The 20,174-nt window shown below is 35.1% G+C and overlaps 1 protein-coding gene across 7 annotated transcripts in view; it reads left to right on the top strand.

The window, feature by feature from the left end:
* NPAS3 (neuronal PAS domain protein 3) overlaps positions 1 to 20,174 on the top strand; it is a 597,300-nt gene that overhangs the window by 185,896 nt on the left and 391,230 nt on the right. The gene's annotated exons all lie outside the window — the stretch shown is intronic.

Here is a 20,174-nt window from a genome sequence, read left to right as displayed (position 1 = left end):
TACTACTGAGCTGTTTCAGCCTCAAAGCATTATAGGCAGATACTGCGAAATTTCCTGCACTAAAGGGATAAAAGTAAGATTATATTTTTCAACAAACATGGATAAATGGAAAATAATTCTTATCAAACAAACCTAGCTTAAATGTCTGAAATTAAAGTCCAGTTAACTAGAATTTGCATTTTATATGGAATTATTTGTAAGGCATTTGGAGTCCTAGTTCATAACAATTATGGTTTTGAAATATTGTAAGACTGTTATATTGGCAGAACCAAGTTAAACACATTGACTGTATAATTATTGCTCTTGGAAAGCAGATAAAAGTGAACGTTACTATAAAGAAAGCAATTTGTTTTTCTACAGAATCTGCTCAGGATATGACCATCAGGAAACTGAGATTAAACATGGCTTTATTGCTGATTTAAAATTCCCAAATTACAATTATGTTTGGATTATAGACAATGATCTATTCAACTTAGTAAATTAAACCTGATTTTTTTTTCAGTATAAGAATGTTGGTTTTTTGGTGCTATTGTAGTTATTATTATTACTATGACTACTACTATTACTACTGCTATTATTTTATTGTAGTCATTGCTGTCCTATATGCTAGACTACTGTAGTTAAAGGACTTTGAAAGGTTCTGGGTTTTTGTGAAGCAGAACAGAAATAATGGGAAAAAGCATTTCAAGTTGAGGTTTTTTTGGGTTTTTGTGGCAGTTTTTTATTTTTTTTTAATGAAGAAAGGCACAAAAAGAACCTAACAGATCCTTCCACTTCTGTTAGCAGAAATGAGTGAATGATTTACTTTCTCATGGTACTTTATTTGTATCATAAAAAGTTCTATCCATCACTTCTGTGGAGACACAAAGCATTTACTGCTGATAACAAATTAATACTTGTTCTAAAATGTTGTCAATCAAATGTCAGTCCCTAGAAGAGTTGTTTATTGCTAGAACTTTACCTTGAAACTTAACAATTAAATAGGAAAACAACCAAACAGTGTTTTAAGAGCAAGGAAATAGAAAAGATGTCTTTTCTCTCACTCACAGCAACTACTGCATTTCCATTCTATTACACTGCAACTCATCTTCCTTTCTCATGCAGTTGCAATGATTTGGTAAATATTGGATATTTTTATCTTCTTTTAATATGTTTTTTTTTCTTAGCTATTTTAGAGGTGTTTTGTGGAGTCCAGAGCTAAAACCCGAAATATCAAAATATCTTCTTGTATTTGGTCTCCAGGGCTGACTCTCTCCTTTCTCTTTCTGCATCTTTCTCTACATGTATGCATCCTTAATGCAGCCTTTGTAATGAAACAATCTGGTGAAGAATATTAATATTTAAAAGAAAGTCCAGAGTTTTTTAACTTTTCACTTTATTCTTTCTTCCTTCAATGTGGATGACTTTCTGTGTACAGCAGTCCTTAGCATGTCAATAAAAATTCACTCCTTAAGTTGAGAACAGACTTTCCTCATTCCTGCTAAAAGGTGGTGGGTTTTGGCATTCCAATTCATGGTTGAGAAAATTTATAGTGTTGGCTGAGTGGGTTTTGGCAAAAGCATGGGCGTCAGACTTGCAGAGGTAAATATATCAGGAGGAGTATTAATGGTTGCTTTAGCTACTGCTTTAGTAGGAATACTGAAATAAACCAGGGAAAACTTTCAAATTAAAATGAAATTAATTACTTTGCACTATAATGATATGGATTTTCATGCAGTGGAAATTTCTGTGTAAAAGTCAGTGCCACAACATCCGCTTTTCCAAAGTTCTTAATAAAATGCTTCCATATGATTTTTACATTCATGTTTTATGTTGCATGGGTTAGCTCCAGGTGGTCTTTTTTAGAAGCATGAATATCTTAAATTATATGTGCAGTCTACATAACTTTATGAAATAATGCACATGATGGGGTTAGCCAATTACAGATGTGCAATGAATCCGGTGTGCCAAAAGCGCTTGTTCTGCTTTTTGCTTGTAGTAATCAGGAACAGTAATCACTGCTGTAGTTTTTGATATGTAAAATGAAAAAAGGCTGTTGCTATCTGCAGATTGCAATATCTGATGGAACTTCTATTTGTCTTTTTATTCACCGTTTTCTGAGCAGAAGGAAAGTGTCTTTGCTATGAAGAGTGCTTTGGACAAAGCCTCAGTCAAGCTTAACATCATAGCACACATTTTGCAAATGAAAGCAGTTGAGGGATAGGATCTTGTGGCTGCATTTAATAGTTTCAGTATAGCATTCATACCTTAGTCTCCTCATCTGGGCAGAGAATGTAAGGACATACATAAAGCCCTGCTGCATTCAATAGAGCTTAGTCTTCTATGATTGTAGCTTATTGGTTTTCTGGGTCATCTGAACTTCTACCATATATCTCCTGTTGAATGAATCCTGCTTTTACATCTTGTTGAGGGATATCTATTGCAGGGCTAATAAATACATCTGTGTGAAGAAATGGGTTAACCAGCTGATAATTAATGCAGCAGAAATCTAGAAAAAAACCCCAAATAAACAAATTAAAAAACAAAACCAAAAAACCACCAAAAAAAAAAAAAAACCAAAACCAAAACAGACCCACAAAAAAACTCCCCAACAAAAACCAACCAAACAAAAAAAAAATCCCTGACAAATTGGAGTGCTTAGTGGAAATAAAGCACTGCAACTGAATGGGCTTTTACAATACTTGATGTACCAGGAGTTGCATCACTCTATATTGAAAGTAAAAGATTCAAAATATTTTGTCTGAAACGAAAGAAAACACAAAATATGTTTTTGAAATAGAAAACCTATGTTTCCCATATCATATGCTTGCAGTTGTACATTTACAAGCATTTTCCAAAGTGACTGTATCAATATTTGGAGCAAATAATAGAGCTCTGGAAATGAAGCATTGGATTTAATAATAATATTTATTTTCATGTAACAGTTATATTAGATCCCTCTGATCAACTGAGCAAGATTTAGGTACTGACAGTAGATCCAGAAGTTTTAAAAACCAAAGTGCACTGATTTTATATCTATATAAATGCAAGTATAACCACAGTCTGACCAAAGTTTGACCACAATATCAACGCAGCTTAATTTCTGCAACTGTTCTCTTTGAAGCCAGAGGAACAAAATTGAGTTTCCACCAAATCCCTATGCTCTTGTGGTCTCCCATTTCAATCAGGGATATAAAGTAGAATACAATGAATCCATAGTAAAGACTTTCCCAGGACATTAGAGAGATCAGTAAAAACTGTTTTCATTAGCTGTCAGTAATTAAAGAACACCCTTCATATAGAGCTTACAATTTAGAGAACATGTAAGCCTCTATATCTACCCAAGATCACAAGCCAAATAAGAATCGCTACACAGCTGGGGAATTGTGTTGTTTTAAAATATCAAACTCCCTTAAGGAAGATAATTTTCTGTTTATTTGCTAGCTTTTAAGCCAAAGTGAATATTTTTATTTTAAATTTCAAAGGTTTTAGTGACTGCACTTTCTGTTACTATGGAAGGAAAGAAAGGCAAGTACCTCACAAAATACTTAAACACCAGTTCTGCCAGTGTTGTCCTCCTGAATGGAGTTGTTAGAAAATTCTTACCTTCATATCAGTACTTGAGCTCATCATTCCCTATAATTCTTATACACAGAGTTAACTGAGTGCATCTGCACAAGCATGTATGTGTTGTCACTTTGCATTCTACTTGAATCCTATAAAAATTCTTTTTACTTTGCTTTGCATGGGATGATACCACATGCAAGTACAAAATTCTGTGTCTTATTTCATCATCTGTAAAACAGTTAAACACATTTTTAACCATAAAAGGAAGACAGAGAAATAGCTCTGCTCACCTTTTAATACATACAGATAATTCCCAAACTTTACCTATAGCAAGAATAATATTGTCAAGACTATATACCTGTAGATCTTACAGAAAACCATTTGTACAAAAGTTAGGAGAAATCAGGAACTGCTTTTTTATTTTCTTTTATAGGTACATATAGTATTTCTACAATTATAACAGTAATTGTACATCTATATATCCCCTTTCAAATTTGAATTGCTGTGTATGTGAGCTGTTTCTCAACCCTTTGTTGCAGAACAGTGCTGATAATGCTAATAGAGAAATTGAGGCATATACAGATTTAGGGCTAGCTTTTCAAAAGAGCTCAGCACTCCAACTGGAGCCAGATTTCAAAAGATCTCTGATCCTATTCAGCAACAAAATAAATAGCCAGATTTTCAAAAGATTTCAGCACTTTAGTAATCTGATCATAAGAAGCAGCTGCTGAGCACATTTGCAAAGCCAAGAATGACTTTTCAATATCCTATGAGAAGTGTGTGTCAGAGCAGGAAATAGAGCCCTCTTCCCATGTCACAAGTCCAAGAGTCCAGTTCTCAACCAATAACACTATATTCATGTTCTTTGCAAGAATGCTGTATTTAGTGAAAGGAATTTTAACCCATTTAGAATTTTAACCCACGTCTATGAGGAGATGTTTTCCAGAATAATGTGAAGATTTGCACTCAGGGTAGGTAATGAATAATTTGAATAAGAGGAATATTGCTAATCCATTTTATATAGAATCTCTGTGTTATATTGTCTTAGTTAGGTGTATCTCATAATAAAGAACCCTCCCTTTAGTAATTTTTAAAGATTTTGTAGTCCACTGCCAGTCTTTTAACTGTCAAAAAAAAAAAAAAACCCTAGGTATTCTGAAAAAAATCTACAAAATACTGTAGTGTGTATACTGGCCGGCAAGTCCAAGTGTGATTGATTTTCTGTGCACTTTTCACCATCCTACAACAGTCTGAGTGTATAGTTTTTATTTTTATTTATATTTTAAATGGTTCTTTCTATCCCTTCCTAAAGGTGAATAAGTGGGGTGTTTAATTTTGTTCTTCTGAAGACAATTTTTTTTGTTATCATCTATTTAATACTTTTTTTTCTCTGCTTTTCTTTTGCTCTAACATCCTATCCTGAAGATTTAAAGGACAAGTTTTCTTTTACAAATGTTGCTAAGGAGCTGAGAGGAAAATTAGTAGCTCACCTAACCTCATCATATATTTGGCTTAGTTGGTTTCTGTATCCTCATGGAACTTCTTGATTCTCCAACAAACTCATTAGACATAAAGGAATTGTATTTTGGAAACAGGCAGCTATGTGGAGAGTCTATTTGCTATGTATCTATTAACTCATCACTCGCTTGGAGTTAGCCCAAGAGATGTTCCTTGGGTGGAAGCACCTGGCAAAGTCAGTGCTCAAACAGCTTTACACCATGTGCTTATTGGCAGTTTTGGTGTATTTTGGTCTCCAGCAGTGATTATGCCAGATAGTGAATGTGACATGGGCTATCTGTGAAGGTGTCCACATCTGCCTTGGGAAGGTTTTCATTTACCTGTCAAAGAGGAAGATGAATTTGGAGGCAGCATTTCTTCAGTCTGAATGGAACTGCACAAAAAGGGTGGACGTGATGGCCGTGGGATGATTGGTCCTGGAGGGGCAGAGCACTCTGGTGGATGTGATGGCTGTGGGATGTTTGGTCCTGGAGGGGCAGAGCACTCTGGTGGATGTGATGGCTGTGGGATGATTGGTCCTGGAGGGGCAGAGCTCTCTGGTGGGCATGATGGCTGTGGGATGACTGGTCCTGGAGGGGCAGAGCACCTGGTGGGCATGGTGGCTGTGGAATGATTGGTCCTGGAGGGGCAGAGCACTCTTGGTGCTGTGGTGTCGAGGTACAATGCTGAGCAGCTCTGATAAGCATCCAGGCTGACTTCTTGCACACCCAAGACAGAACCTCATCCAGTATTTTCTGCATCTGTTTGAGACATAGGCTTATCTCTTTGGAAAGTATCTAATGTTGATGTAAAGCATTTAAATGATAAAGAATCAACTACGTCCCTGGGCAGATTGTTCCAACGGTTAATTACTGTCACTGTGAAAAAAGTGTGCCTCATTTGTAGTCTTATTTCAGCTTCAGCATCCAAACACTGGATCTTGTTATGCCTTTTTTGCTAGATTAATGAGCTGCCTACTGTCAGAAATCTCTTCCACTTGTAGGTATTGTGATCATCTTAACCTTCTTTTCAGTAACTAAATAAATTGAGCTTTCTTAGTCTTTCACTATAGGGACTGACTTTTAGAAGTCTCATCATTCTTGTAGCTCTTACTTGAGTTGTATCCAATTTTCTAACATATTTTGAGAATGGAGGAAACAAGAGCTGAAGAGGATATTTCAGTAACAGTGTCATAAAAACCTAAAGTAAAACTTGCAGTAGCTATTCCAGTGTGATATTCTTTGGTTTAACCCAATGACATGTATTTGATATACATTTTCATGTAATATGGACTTGCCATTTTGGTGGGTTTTTTACTTTGGGAATTAACCTGAATGTCTGTCTCATTGTGACGTGGTTCTGGATTCCTTCTGCTGATAAGGATTGAACAATGTCAAGAGGTGAATCCTCATGAATAATTGTGAATACTGAAGGTTACCCTTGATTTTATATTTTGTTTCAATGGCATAATTCTTGCAGTAGGAATAGTTTGTGATAGAACTGAACATAGAGAACAGGTAACACAAGGTGAGACTGGGGAAGAAATCTTCTGGGGCAAGTGGATTTCACAGTTAGGATATTGAATGGGCCAGGATAGCACAAGTGCAATATTATTTTACCCACAGACTTTGGAAGATTACTCAGAAAAAAAATCTGTTCAGAGTTGTCTGAAAAGTTTCTTATGACACCTTTCAGTCTGATACCTGTCTTATCCATACAACTTGCATTATCATGTTGGGTATCAGTATCATATCTGGGCAAGGGAAACTCCATCAAGCTGAGTGAGCTTAGAAGATCCCTCCTAAGCACACGCAAATGGTTCCCTTCAACCCAAACCCACCTCAGAGTCACCTCTACAGTCCTAGTGTGGTGCACAGAAACGAGAGATCTCTGGGGAAAAGTAACTGACTTTCTAAGAGAGCATATTAGCTAAAGCCAAAATTTGTATGGAAATAGGAGGAAAAGAATTCCTCCTGAATTCAGCCTTCCCCTGGCTCAAAATTAAGTGAACTCAGACTATCTGCATGGTTTGAGCTCAGCTGTCTCTAGTATTTCCAAGTGGTGAAAAGAGATGAGACATGTCTTCATCCAAAAAGTGGCTGCTTCAGAGTTAAGTAGTTTCTTCAGAAGTGGAAGGAAAGTCACAGATTTTGCCAGTGACTTCCTTCAGTTGTGTTCTCAACAGTAAATTCCGTAAGTAACAAAATTTTCAAGCTCTTGACCATTTACCACTGTGAATCGCTCTGGGAGAAAGATATTTTACTTTCTTTTAAAACCCATATAAAAGCAGTCTCCTGAGACTTCTGGGTCAGTTCCTTTAACTTTCAAAAATGCAGTTGCACTCAGTTAACTTTCCTAGCCCAGACAGCAATTTTTGGTCAGTTCAGGGGAAACTGCCTCAGTCCTCGCTTCAGAGTCCCAGGATTGCATCTGTCCTCAAAACTTTAGAGTGATTTCAGAACTTAGGTCTTGCTTCTCTTGCATGTGAAATGAGTAAGAAGAAAATCCTTGCATATGTAGTGGGCTAACTCATCATTTCTCTGCTGGGAGCATGCTGAGTGTACGCTTATGGGCAGACGAGAGACCGCTGACTCTAGCTCACTTTCTTCCCCCTTCTTACATTACCCAAAGGACAATTTTTCAATAGACTCTGCCCATATTTTTCCTTATATTTTCCCCAAAGCTGCATACTAGGGTTGTGTTATTCAGAACACTAGTCAGCGTTTAAGAATGCTTTGGTATCTTTGCAGAAACTGTTTGCTATGAGTTATCCAATGATAAATTTTATATTTATCCGAGGATAAATAGGATAAGAGCATTCATTTTAACAATTTCGCTACCAAATTATTGAAAGATTCTTTTTTAAAAGGGAAGCCTGAATATTAGTATGTAATATTTGAGAGGAAAGTGAGTCCGGTTACTGTTTATTTCTGCTATCAATGGTGTTCTTTGTGTATATATAAATGCATTTTACTAAGTTACACTAGAGTAACAAGAAAGTTGAAATAATCTGGATCCATCTGCTTTATATTTTGTGCTTCTAACAATTTCAATTTGATGTCTCCGTTCAGTTTCATACTGATCATTTATAATGACAAAATGAAGGAAAAGAAAACAAGGAACCTGTCATCAATCATCCATTTAATCAACTAGCAAAAAATAGATAAATAAACATACTGAGTTAATTATTTTTCTGTATGTAATGATTGACAATAATCTTAATTTATTTCCTTTTTAACCTTTTACTGCCAGAATAGTTGGGATTAATAGGTAATGACAAAATGAGAAGAAATGCATTTCTGATAGTCCCTGAATATTGCTGTCATTGGAGTGTTTTCCCCTGAAACTTCTCCCTGAAGATGTATCAGATCTCTGTCATGTGTTATTTTTCACACTTTTTTGTGCCATGTTTCATGCCATTTTGGTGATTGCTATTAGTTTGCAGACATATGGTCAGGAATATTTTATGAATGAAGAGGTTTATGGAATGTACAATATTACTTCTTCACATTTATATGAAAATTGTAATTTGAGGCTCTCAAAATACTTTGCCCATGTTATTGCAGAGTGTATTCAAAAGCTAGCAAAAAAAGGTGCTACAGCTAATAACTTGTTGTCTGCTCCATCCATCAGTGTTTCTTTACTATTGAATCTTCTATTCCTCTTTTCCACTGTTTTACTGGATCCATCTGAAGCAAAGCAGGGATTTTCAGGCAGAATTCCCAAAGCAGCTCTTCATGTTTGTAGTGCAAAACGGTTACCTCAACTTCCTCTCTCAGCTTTTTGCCACAAAATTGTCTCCCCGCTTGTAAACAGGCCTCTAAATAGGCTGTAGTCAATCAATAACTCCAGCTTCTAAAATATTTTTCTGTAATGATATTCCCATACATTAGTAATAGTTGTCATTGTTCTGAACAGCACCTGAAGAGAATATTTTGTAGTTTTTTTTTTTTTTTAAATACTGTGTAGAATGTCATTCAAATAAGTGGAAGACGTAGTGTAGGACATGCTTTTCATCCAGCTTGAATGGTCTATCAATGCACACAATACTTCAGTTCTGTGAGAAATAACTGTGTTTTATTCAGGTGTGTTTCCTGCAGTTTCAATAGCAGCATTGTTGCATATTTCAGAGATGAAAAAGCTTTGTATATGGATCTATGTGTTTTGGTAATGAAGGCCAAAACCTCTGAGGAACAAGTACATGAATTTTGAATTCACAGATTTTGTGTTTGGATTCCTGGGTTGGGGTTTTTTGTTCTCTTTTGTTTTTCCCTGAAAGAATGATCTAGTTACATATAGCCAGATAGTCCCTCAACTGGCTTTTTGCAGAGGTTCAAAAGCAGAAATTATTTCTTCCACTCAAAAATTATGTGCATTCTGGTTTTTTTTTTTTTAAGGAACATAGGTAGTAATGATATTTGCCCATACACAAAGGAAGAAGAAAAAAAAAAAAAGGCCAAAAATCCCAAAGACTCCAAAGTGAACAGAAAAGCCTGTTATTGATATGGTGTGTAGGCATCAGTCTTTCAAAGGCACAGTTCGTGACTGTTTCAGAAATTTCCTGACTGACCTGTACGTCTGGGGACAAACAGCCTTGCTACTGCGTGGCCTTCAGGGACCCTTTGGTTCTGCCAGACTGCAGCTGATGAGGCAGAGGCTGGAGCTGGGCTGTGCAGCCCCCAGAGAGCACATCAGGGCTGTGATGGGCTGTGCAGCCCCCAGAGAGGACAGCAGGGCTGTGCTGGGCTGTGCAGCCCCCAGAGAACACATCGGGGCTGTGCAGCCCCCAGAGAGGACAGCATGGCTGTGCTGGTGACCCTGCACAGGGGCATTCCACCCCTGCCTGCAGCAGGAAGAAGGTTGAGAGGCCCCTGATGGCAATTTGTGGGCTCTGAATGATCTGAGGGATGGGGTGAAGTGGGCTGTAACTCTTAGTCTGTAGGGTAAGAGCAGTTGGTATGCTCTGCAGGAGCATTGAGTATCCACTGTGGTGGTTGCCTGAGTCTTGACTCTGAGGATCTCATCTCATACTTTGTAGGTGACTGGAAGCGAAGCGTTTGGTTGGTTTTTTCCAGGGTTTGTTACTGGTCTAAAAATTTTGCTCTTTGGGAAAACAATGAATTTTTCTGACCTGGGTCACACTGACCACTTTATATTCACTGAGAAGTATTCTAAATTGAGATTTTTTTTTTCTTTGGGTAGCAAAAAATGTTTAGAATTATTTTCTCACTTGAAAAAATGTAAGACTTTAGCTGTGTCACAAAACATAAAATAGCAGACACTTCTGCAAAAATTCTTGAAAGCAATCTGGCTACATTTTTTCTCTGCAGCAGCATATCTGGTCTATCCCTTCACTGGGCTGAGCACAGTCTAGCCCTTTGTGTGTAACAGCTTTATGATTATTAGCAGCTGTTTTTTCCTAGCTAGCTTGACAAAGGATAGGGGGAAAGATTAAAAAGACTTTATTACTCTGCTTTCTGGTAGGAAGGAAGGAATGACAAATATGAGTGGTCCCTTTGCTGATGTCCTGTTTGTGCTGGTGCTCCCTGGTGTCACCCTTGCTGAGGGAAGATTCTTCCTCCAGAGCACAGCTCTCCAAGCTGGCATCTGTGTTAGCTGACTGACACTGGCAGAACCTTTTGTGGGACTTTCTGCGCTCCATGATCAGTTTTTATAAAGCCTGTATGTTCTAGAAAGTTTCGTAATTCTTGCTCATTGAAGAAATTGTGGGGTTTTTTTTAAGGAGAAAAGATAGATTTTTCATTCTTGTTTGACTATTATGTTTCTTGTCTTTAAAAATCATAATTGATACAATATTTCAGATTAGAAATTTTAAAAAGTATAAAATTTGGAACCTAATATGTAACATAAGAATTCTAGTCAATGTCTAATTTTTCTGTGATATAACCTTTTTAAGAAAAAGTGCTGGATTTAAGCAGATACTGAATACCATTTGTATTTTTAGGTTTCTTAAAATTAAGTGGTTGATGACATTAAATATTTTGGAGTATCATATCTAAATGTATTGACACTGTATTGATAGGTAATTCTTGGTTAGTTGACTTTGCATTTAGTTACCAGTCTATCAATTCTTCTATCAATAATGATGAAACTACACTGTTAGGAACTCTGAATTCAACTGTTTTTCAACTCAGTATATGTCTTTTAACAAAAAAATAGATTTTTTCCCCTCTTGTTTAGAACAGATGTTGATATTGGTAATAATCTGAAATATAAATTAATGGAAATTCTTTTGTTTCCCCTTTAGATTTTCCAGGCTTTCCTGTCTTATATAACATTTATTAAGTGTTTAAAATATATTTTTCTTTCTATTTTACTCTGCAGCTTATGTACACAAAGCATCACCTAAGTACCAATAACACATTCTTGACTGAATAATGATGTATGTTGAATGTTACTTTTTTTGTCTTATAAATGGATGGCAATTTACACAGCTGTGGATGTGGGATGTTTCAATCCCAGACCATGTTGTAAGAAAAATTGAATGACAGTGAGCAAAACAGCAGTAATTATAAAACTAATTACTAAATGCTGATGATGCCCATAGGCTTTGCATAACTAAAATTAGAAAAGGAAATTGCTTTCGGCTTCAGAGAGGCAACATGCTAGTTATTTCACTGTTTCAGTCAAAATGGAACATGGTGTATAAAGTTCAATCACAAAAAAAAAACCCCACATTAGTTTATGCACATATTTTTTCATACTAAAATGTTAAAGAATTCAGGCTTTTTGTCTTTTAATACAAACACATCTATAACATAAATCAAGAAAAAATGACATGAAACTACTTGTTGGACATCTTTCTATATAGTTTTACAAGGCCAGATTTACCAGTGAATTATTTTAGCTTTATTTTTATCAAAAACATGCACAGATATAAAAAAGGAAGGGTTTCCTATCACGTAGGCCCAAATGAAATAAATGTTTGGGATGAAAAACAGGAGACTGGATTTCAAAATTCCCTGAGATGAATTCCAGCTCCTATTATATGAATCCTGGGGGCACATACAAATATATATGTAAGTATGGCGACCGTATTAATTTCTTACACTTATATGTGCTTTCCCAGGGATAGAATTGCTAGAATGAGTCATTTGAATATAGTATATTTTTATACTTTTTGTTCATACCTATATTACATGTGGATAATGCATACACACAGGCATAAAGTACCTAAATGAAACACACATGTATATTGTAGACAAATTTAATTTTCCTTATATAGCAATGCAAAATATATTTAAGTGTGCTGGGTTTTTTAATGATGCATTTATGCTTAATCCTGCAGAATATGAGAATATTATGCATTCAAAGCACATTTCTTTAAAAATTTATTTTGATAGAAATGGATTAAAACGTTGATCAGGCTTGCAGCTTGTAAGACTCAGTTTAACAATTAGGACTTATATGCTTGTTTCATAGAAAATTATATGGACATTATGGAATTTGTCGTTTGAATTTAGGGTTGGGATTTGTTTTGGTTCTTTAAAATTCTCAATTTTTCTTTCACTTTTTTTGTCTTCTCTGGGAAATATTTATACTTGTCTTATGTGAGCAACTAATAGATAGCAACTTCTCAAAGGCTTAAAAGAAAAGCTCATTGGATTCTCGTGTATCAGTATACATTGAATAAAAACCACAGAGTCTGTGTTTTTAACTTTCAAGTTATTGAAATACATCTAGATTTAACACTTTTGATAATGGATCTAAACATAAAAAATATAAATTCTGTATAATTTTCTGTAATCCTTAGAATTTTTGAGATTATATATTCTATTACATTTTCTGGGGTTTGATAAATCAACTGGAAGCCTTAGATGTTCTTTATTTAAACCCTTATAGGAAAGCATATCTTAAGTGTATTAGAGTCATAAAGTGCATTTCAAAGTATAAACATTACAGTGAGAGTTTTCTGGGTTTTTTAAGTGGACCACTGAGTAATTTTTGACTTTGTATATTGCAGTACATTTGTTTTACGGCAGATGAAGTAAATGTGTTGCATGTTCACCATAGAGAATAAAAAGAGAGTTTTTGGTTTATCCGATTTTGTAAAATCAAACTTCACAATTCTCACTTTGATACAGTCACCCCATTTAAAGACAAGTTTCTGCTCAGTTGTTCAGAACATATTTTAACTATTCTCATGCAGTGTTTATGCGTATAACATACACAGTTCCAGTATAGGTTTGTAAAACATATTCAAGATGGGTCCTAAAGATATAAAGAATTAAAATTTCTCTCAATTCTTATGGATTTGGCCACTAACAGCAGCAGCATTATTTGTAGTAACATTTCTCAGTTTCGTTCCCAATTCTGCTTAAATCGTTGTGATACTGGTGAATGTGATTGCCTTTAAGAGGTGCTTGAATAAGCAAGAAATCCTTCCTATAAGGACAACACCAGTTTCTCAAAGGTTTCTGTCATGTTACACTTTAGCAATCTTTCTGTTGTATGGAAAGAAACAATTTATTGTCAGTACTTGAAGGATGCAGAATGTCTGATTGACTGCCACCCTAGCCTGTTGTTTTTAACATAAACATTACAGCTGTGTTTGCTTTGAAATATTTGGCCATTATCCAGTAAATCTGTGCTGGAACACTAAATTATCACCTTATGCCCTCCTCCATCATAAGAAAGTGCTTTCGTCAATAAAGCATTATTGTTGTCTTTTCCTACTTTTTATTTCTGCATATTCAGGAACTTTGTTTTGTTTTGTTCTGTAAAAAGCAGGCATTATGTAAAAGCTTCTAACTAATGAATTTCCTGAGTGGGTAACCTAGCAAGCATGCAGAAATAATGATGAAAGTACATTCTTAGTAGATTAAATAAAAAAATTTATACTTGTTCCCAATTTTTGTCAATGTTTCCAAGATCTTTCAGATTTTTAAGAATTTGTTTTATCTGGCCAGTCCATAATTTTTTTGACAAATGTGAAGAGAGGTGTATCTTTGTGATCATCTTGTTCTTTCACAGATTTCACGTTGTATCATGTGAGCTTTTCATAAAAGCAGAGGGCAATTGAAATGGACAAAAATAGCAAACCCAACATAATCCTAGTTTTCACAGTGCTAGTAAGTAGGCACAACTTACAGTACTGATCCTAAGCTATTTTCCTTTCTTTCTTAACAAGTATTTCAAAATTGTTTCCTTAGCTCAGGATAGTCAGTCTTTTATGCACAGGAAATGGGCTAGTAATGTCTCTGCTTCATTAATGCTGGTATCTGAAATTCAGCTTGCAGTGCATTGCAAAAGGTGGAGTGGGTTTTTGTGTATGTCTGCGAAGATAGAGAAATTATCTTATATTCTACCTTTCTTTCTGTGTTGAAGAATTTTTTTCCCCGCATATGATAACTAGTTTTTCTAAATTTGAAGATTTTTTTCTATGTAGTTTTTAAAAACCTTTCTGCTTTTCATTACTCCTTTTTGATTTTTGAAAGACTTTCCAGTTTCACAAGTAACAAATCTCAAATCTGAGTTAAGGAAAAGATGTAAATGTGTGTAGTCATTTAAGCAGTTCCATGGATTTAAACAAATATTTCATTTGCTTTGAGTTAATAATCTATTTCAGAGTCTTGCTGAACTTGAGTCGTAACAGAAAGGCAGAGTGGATCTAACATTAGGACAAGAATTACCTTCCCCAGCTTATTCTCTTTTCTGTCTTTCTTTGGGTTTGTAGTCCTTTATCAATTTATCAGTCTGTATGGCAGGCTTATATCTTAGACAATTTGTAATCTATTTTTCAAGTCTCTTTTTGTGAAATGCTAGATCTGTTGGTTTCTTGAAGCCTGTTCTGCATTACCTTTATTGCATTCTCTACATAGTGTTTTAAAGAACTTACACTAATTTTTTTAACCACATGCATTAGATTGCAAAATTTGGTTTGAAATCATTGCACAGACAACCAAAGGCCCCTGTGAGTTAAATCTCTGAGATGTTGTCATTGTGTGATAAATTTCGCTGATTTCTGCCTGGTCTGTGGTTTTGGCACAAGGGAGCGTATCAAAGGTGTTTAACACAAATAAACTCTGTAGTTATCTTAGAAAAGAAGCTTCTGTTTTTACCCAACAAGATCCGGTCCACTTTCTCTATGATCAGAGTATTACAAAGCTAGTAAAGAATAATTTATATCAGAAGTTCTGTGATGGAATGAAATGGAGCTCTTTTGAAGTATGATCTCTGAAAGCACAGCATGAAGCTCAAATAAAGTGAAGGACATTCGCTATAACAAGTAATGTCCTTAATAATCTTGTTAGTCTAGTCTCCCTCTGTAAGAGACAAATGGAACATTATTGGCTTATGGGCTGTAGTAAATAATTTAGTTTCCAATATTCAGGCTGCTTTGACAGTAAATTAAAATGACATGAAAGGGGCTTGTTGAATAAAGAAAGTATCCAATCAAATTTAATTGGCATGACTAAGGCAGTAGAAATATGTTTTATAATTAAACCATGTTGTCTTGGAGCTTTATAAGCATGTATGAATCAAAATGTCAAAAATTATTCTTTGATATTGTGCATTTAAAACTTTGCATGGTGAATAGTTTTCTTAAACAAGGTTCTAGACACGCATATTGATTCAACATGAAAATAGTCTTAGAGCTTTAAATAAGTCCATTCTTAGCATTTGTCTGCTGATCTCACAATTTTCTGTAAAAGACTAAAATAATTGTGCAGCCCTCTTGATTTTAAAAATCTGTCTTCTGTACCATTTTTGTATGATCCAGCCTTTTACTGATGTATAAATGCCACCATTTTTCACCTGATGTTACAACACCAGATGGCTGAAATCGGTGCAAATAGGTGCAAGCATAAAGAATGAAAACAAAAGAAAGATGCAAAAAAGGAAAAATAAAACATGTGACAAACTAATAATAGTCTTCTATTACTAAACTGATTCTTTTAATGTTTCTTATCTCATTCAAGCAATTTTAAAGTTTATGGATATTAACACAATCCTACCAAATATTTTTTGTTGGGTTCTTATCTACTTACCTCTTTGTCAAGGGAATTTCAGAAAATGTGTATTTCCCTTAATTGCATAAAGAGAAAACATCTCCATGGCTCTAAAAATAACAGTACCGCTAGGTATATGCACATTTCTAAATATTCTTTTCTTCTTATATACAAATCTCTCCAGTATATAATAGTCTGTTATTTGCACATCCCTATGATACTGCTTTCTCTAGAAAGAGAACATATAGCTAGTCTGGCCATTAAATTAAAAAATTCAGTAGAAAAGTTTATCTATGAGAAAGTTTTCTAAATTAACCTCATCTTTTGGCAATTTTAGATAGGTGATTTTTATGTTATTCAAGTTAATATGGTCTACTGATGTACTTCCTTTGTCAATGCTAGGATTCTAAAATTGATTAAACTCTGAAGCACAAGAGGAAAATACATAGATACAAAAGTGGAAATTAATGGTAGAATTCAACTTTTGTAATATCCTTGGTCAGGTGAGAAGGCTGTACTCTCTAAGTGTGACATCTTGCAGTGCCAGATGCTCTGGTTTCCAAAAAAACTCTTCAAGATCATAAAACTGATGTAACATATTCTGTGGAAAAAAAGGTGAATCTCTTGTCAGCCTCAGCTAATCTTGCCTTTTGCAGAAAAAAGTATTTCTGTATCTTTCATAGGTATAATAACTAGATGGCCAATTGCCTGTCTGGATCCCATTCTGTTCATAGTTAAGTGGGTGAAAATTTCCAGCTTTCAAATGAACAAACTACAGGCGAACCGCAGGTAAACAAAGGCTTGTTCTGGTCTCCTTCCACTGCCAAAAGCCTCACTGCCCCCGAAAGAAGAACTGAGAATTTAATGTGGGGGAAAATCTGCCTTAAATTTCTATTCACAACAAATCACTTATCATCTCAGCATATTGTTCCTTTACACTTTTATTCTCTCATGTTAGAGAGGGCCTTGTAGAAAGACTTTGAGAGTTAAATGCAAAATTCTGAAATATCTTTTAGCTTCCTCACCTTAAACTACTTCATGACTCACTCTGCTGATTAAACCAAATTTCACCAGCAGTGACGGTTTAGTCACTGATGTTTTATATCACGCCAACCAGATTCCAGTGGATAAGCCCTCCATTGTAGTTGATGAATCCTAGTAAAACTCCAGCTGGGGAGCTCACATTCCTCTAGCTATGTCACATTTACATCAGTATAAATATGAAATACCTTCACTGATATAACTGAATTATTATTCAATTGAACTGCTGGTAGACCTAACTTGTATTGTTGTTCTGCATCTCATATCTATGCGGAGTGTTCCGATAGTCAGAATTTTTCTCAGTTTCTCTTCAGCTCAAAACAGACTAAAGAATGGCCTCTCAAAAATAAATTCCCATTGTAAATGATCAGTCAGCAAGTAAAGTCCAGGTGCAGTGATACTGGTGGTAAAAGTCAATGTCAAAATAGTGCCAGCCCTTCCATTGCCAAAGAAAATAGGAAGTTATTTTACACAGGTCAAGATTCCACTGCAGAATTAATTTGTTTTGATGCTGATACCCAAGGTGGTCTGGCGAGACAAACTGATGCATTTTTCCAGAATACTTTTTAGTATGGTGACTGATGGCTTCTGAATGATTCTTCAAAGTGAAAGATATATTTTTGTATCATGTAGCATCTACTTGACGCCAGCATGTTGCTTTAATCATAGCCTTGAAGAAAATGTGGTGGAAAAGTGGACAAAAACTAATTTTTGAGATTATTTTTTATTACTGTTTTTTCTATTTACATGATTGTGTTTTAAAGTTTTCCTAAATTATTTCAGATGCGGAGTTGCTCATTTTTTCTTTACTGTCCCTTGTTTCCCAGGCACTACCTTCTTACTTCTAGTAGAGTTTAAAGGGTTTTTTCCCCATGTATCTTTTTGTCAAGGAAATAGTTTGTTGAAACAAAGATCAGTTCAGACAAACTCATGATTTAGACCATATTACTTCAATTTTACAATTTGTTTACAAATTTCACAACTCAGAAGAAAAAAATTAAAAAAAAGAAAAAAGGCAAATTCTATTTTGGTTGTTCACTGCCTTTCTTCAAGTGTACTGTTTTAGTATGTCACAAACTGTGCTTCTACTTCTTTGACACTGAAGAAGTGTACTTCTATTTCATGAGAATGCAAACAGGCAGTTTCTAAAAAGATATAATATGTACTTGAAAAATTTTGTGAAAAACAGTGATGTTTTTAGACTTGCTGATGTGTTAGTGAAATCTAGTGTAGGGAGGTCAGAGGCTTCCTTGCTGTAAGAATGCTGTGTTGTTTTAATTTTTTTTTTAAATTTATTTATTGCATGGTCCATTTGTGTTGAAGTGGAGATTGTAATGAATACCCAAATAAGATAAAATTCAGAGCAAAATAGATCACTTTTCTTGTGTATAGAGCTTTCCAGAATTAGTATTTCAGGGCCCACTTCACCAATTTAGCAACAAACAAACAAATACAAAAATGTGGTTTTATGCCATGATATAATTAACTGGACAACCCCCATTATGACAAGAGTGTAAATTTTTTGTTATCAAGTCCAGCTTGTACTCAGTCAGTACAGAATAAGGCATGGGATGTATATTATGTGAAAAAATGACCATATGTGATAGACTTTTACAGAATAAAATCCAGAGTGATACAATAGCTTACCATTTCACTGTGACACTGACTAGAACTTACGAGAATCACAGGAGGTAATCTCCTCCTAGAGGCAATATAACTTTGTATTTATTTGTTAGAGCGCTGTGCAATATTGGGGAGATATGTAGTCCATTTTGTTTAGCTAAAACAATGCTATGCTGTGTGCCACAGTATCATACCCAAGTTGTTATAAACATCTTACTTACAGATGTTTTATGACTTTATGGCTTCAGAAACAAAATATTAGATATTTTTAAAGCTTTAACAAAATAGTATGACTATTTTCCCCTCTGTATTCTTTACCAGCCTTGTATAGAATATGTGTATTTTTCTTCACTGAAATTCATCATCCACTGCTTCTTATAGGTGAAATATGAGAGTAAAAAATACTAGAATTTTTAAGGCTATTGTGTAGACTCAAGAGAGTCTTTCTTGCAATATCTAACTGAAAAGGTAATGAAGTGTAAAATATGTTGAAATGATTGGGGATTAAAAATCTCTGGTGTGTAGTGACAGTACAATTATATTCCACAGTAAAGGTTTCTTATATTAAGTGTAATAAATAAAACTTTTTTTTCACTGTGATTGGTTGTCACCACTGTAATGATAGCTTTGACCTTCTTCCTCTTCAAATGTCGTTAGCCTGTGACCAACTAGTCAGGATGCTATAGAATGAATTGGGATGGCTGTTGCAGCAAAGAAAAAAAAAGGGAATATATGAGCACAAAAAACTACGTTGTAACTTCTGAATCTTTCTGCCACTTTGTTTTGCATGCACAAATGCTTACATTTCCTCTCTTGCTACATGTTCATTTATCTTAAAGTGTCTTTAGCCTCTCTAGCTATCCCTTTAGCTCTAACACATCTAGGTAGCATTTTTAATGTTAAGATCTTCATACTCATAGCATGTTGCTCTTTCTATTCAAAAAAATGTAGCCCTGTTCACCAGTTTGTGAGGACCAACTAGATGACTGCAACATAATTTCCAGTTTATTTTGAAATGTGGGACACTCAGATGGAGAACCATGCAATTCCTTTATTAATAAATCTGGATCATGCATCACCAGGTGCAAAACATAAGTCTCATTTAACATGTAGTCTGAAAAGTGAACACTGTAGAAATATTGAAGTAAAGTCACTAGACATAGATCTTCATCAAAATTATGTCTCTTTTCTTTTCCTTCCCCCTGCTTTTTCTCAGGTACTCGGTCTCTGGCTGGGACACCTCACAAGTAGCTGTCTTGATAGCAGACCTGTTTATTTCTTCATTGTGCTGTTAGTCTATGAAACACCTGGACCTTTACTCTTTCTGGAGACTTGAAAGCATCAGTCCTACAAAGAGTTTAATTTCTCTTAACTCAGGGAGCAAGGAGTGCAGCCCATTTCAATGCTGCAGCTCTGGGATCTGAACAAGAACTTTCCTTATCAACTATCATTTTTAGAGGTAGCTGTTTCTCTAAAAGGAAATCCTACCAGGCA

This window comes from Zonotrichia albicollis, chromosome 6 (assembly GCF_047830755.1).
Source record: "Zonotrichia albicollis isolate bZonAlb1 chromosome 6, bZonAlb1.hap1, whole genome shotgun sequence".
Taxonomy (NCBI): domain Eukaryota; kingdom Metazoa; phylum Chordata; class Aves; order Passeriformes; family Passerellidae; genus Zonotrichia; species Zonotrichia albicollis.
The sequence above is the reverse complement of the archived record's forward strand: the minus strand, read 5'-3'. Positions and strand labels throughout refer to the sequence as shown.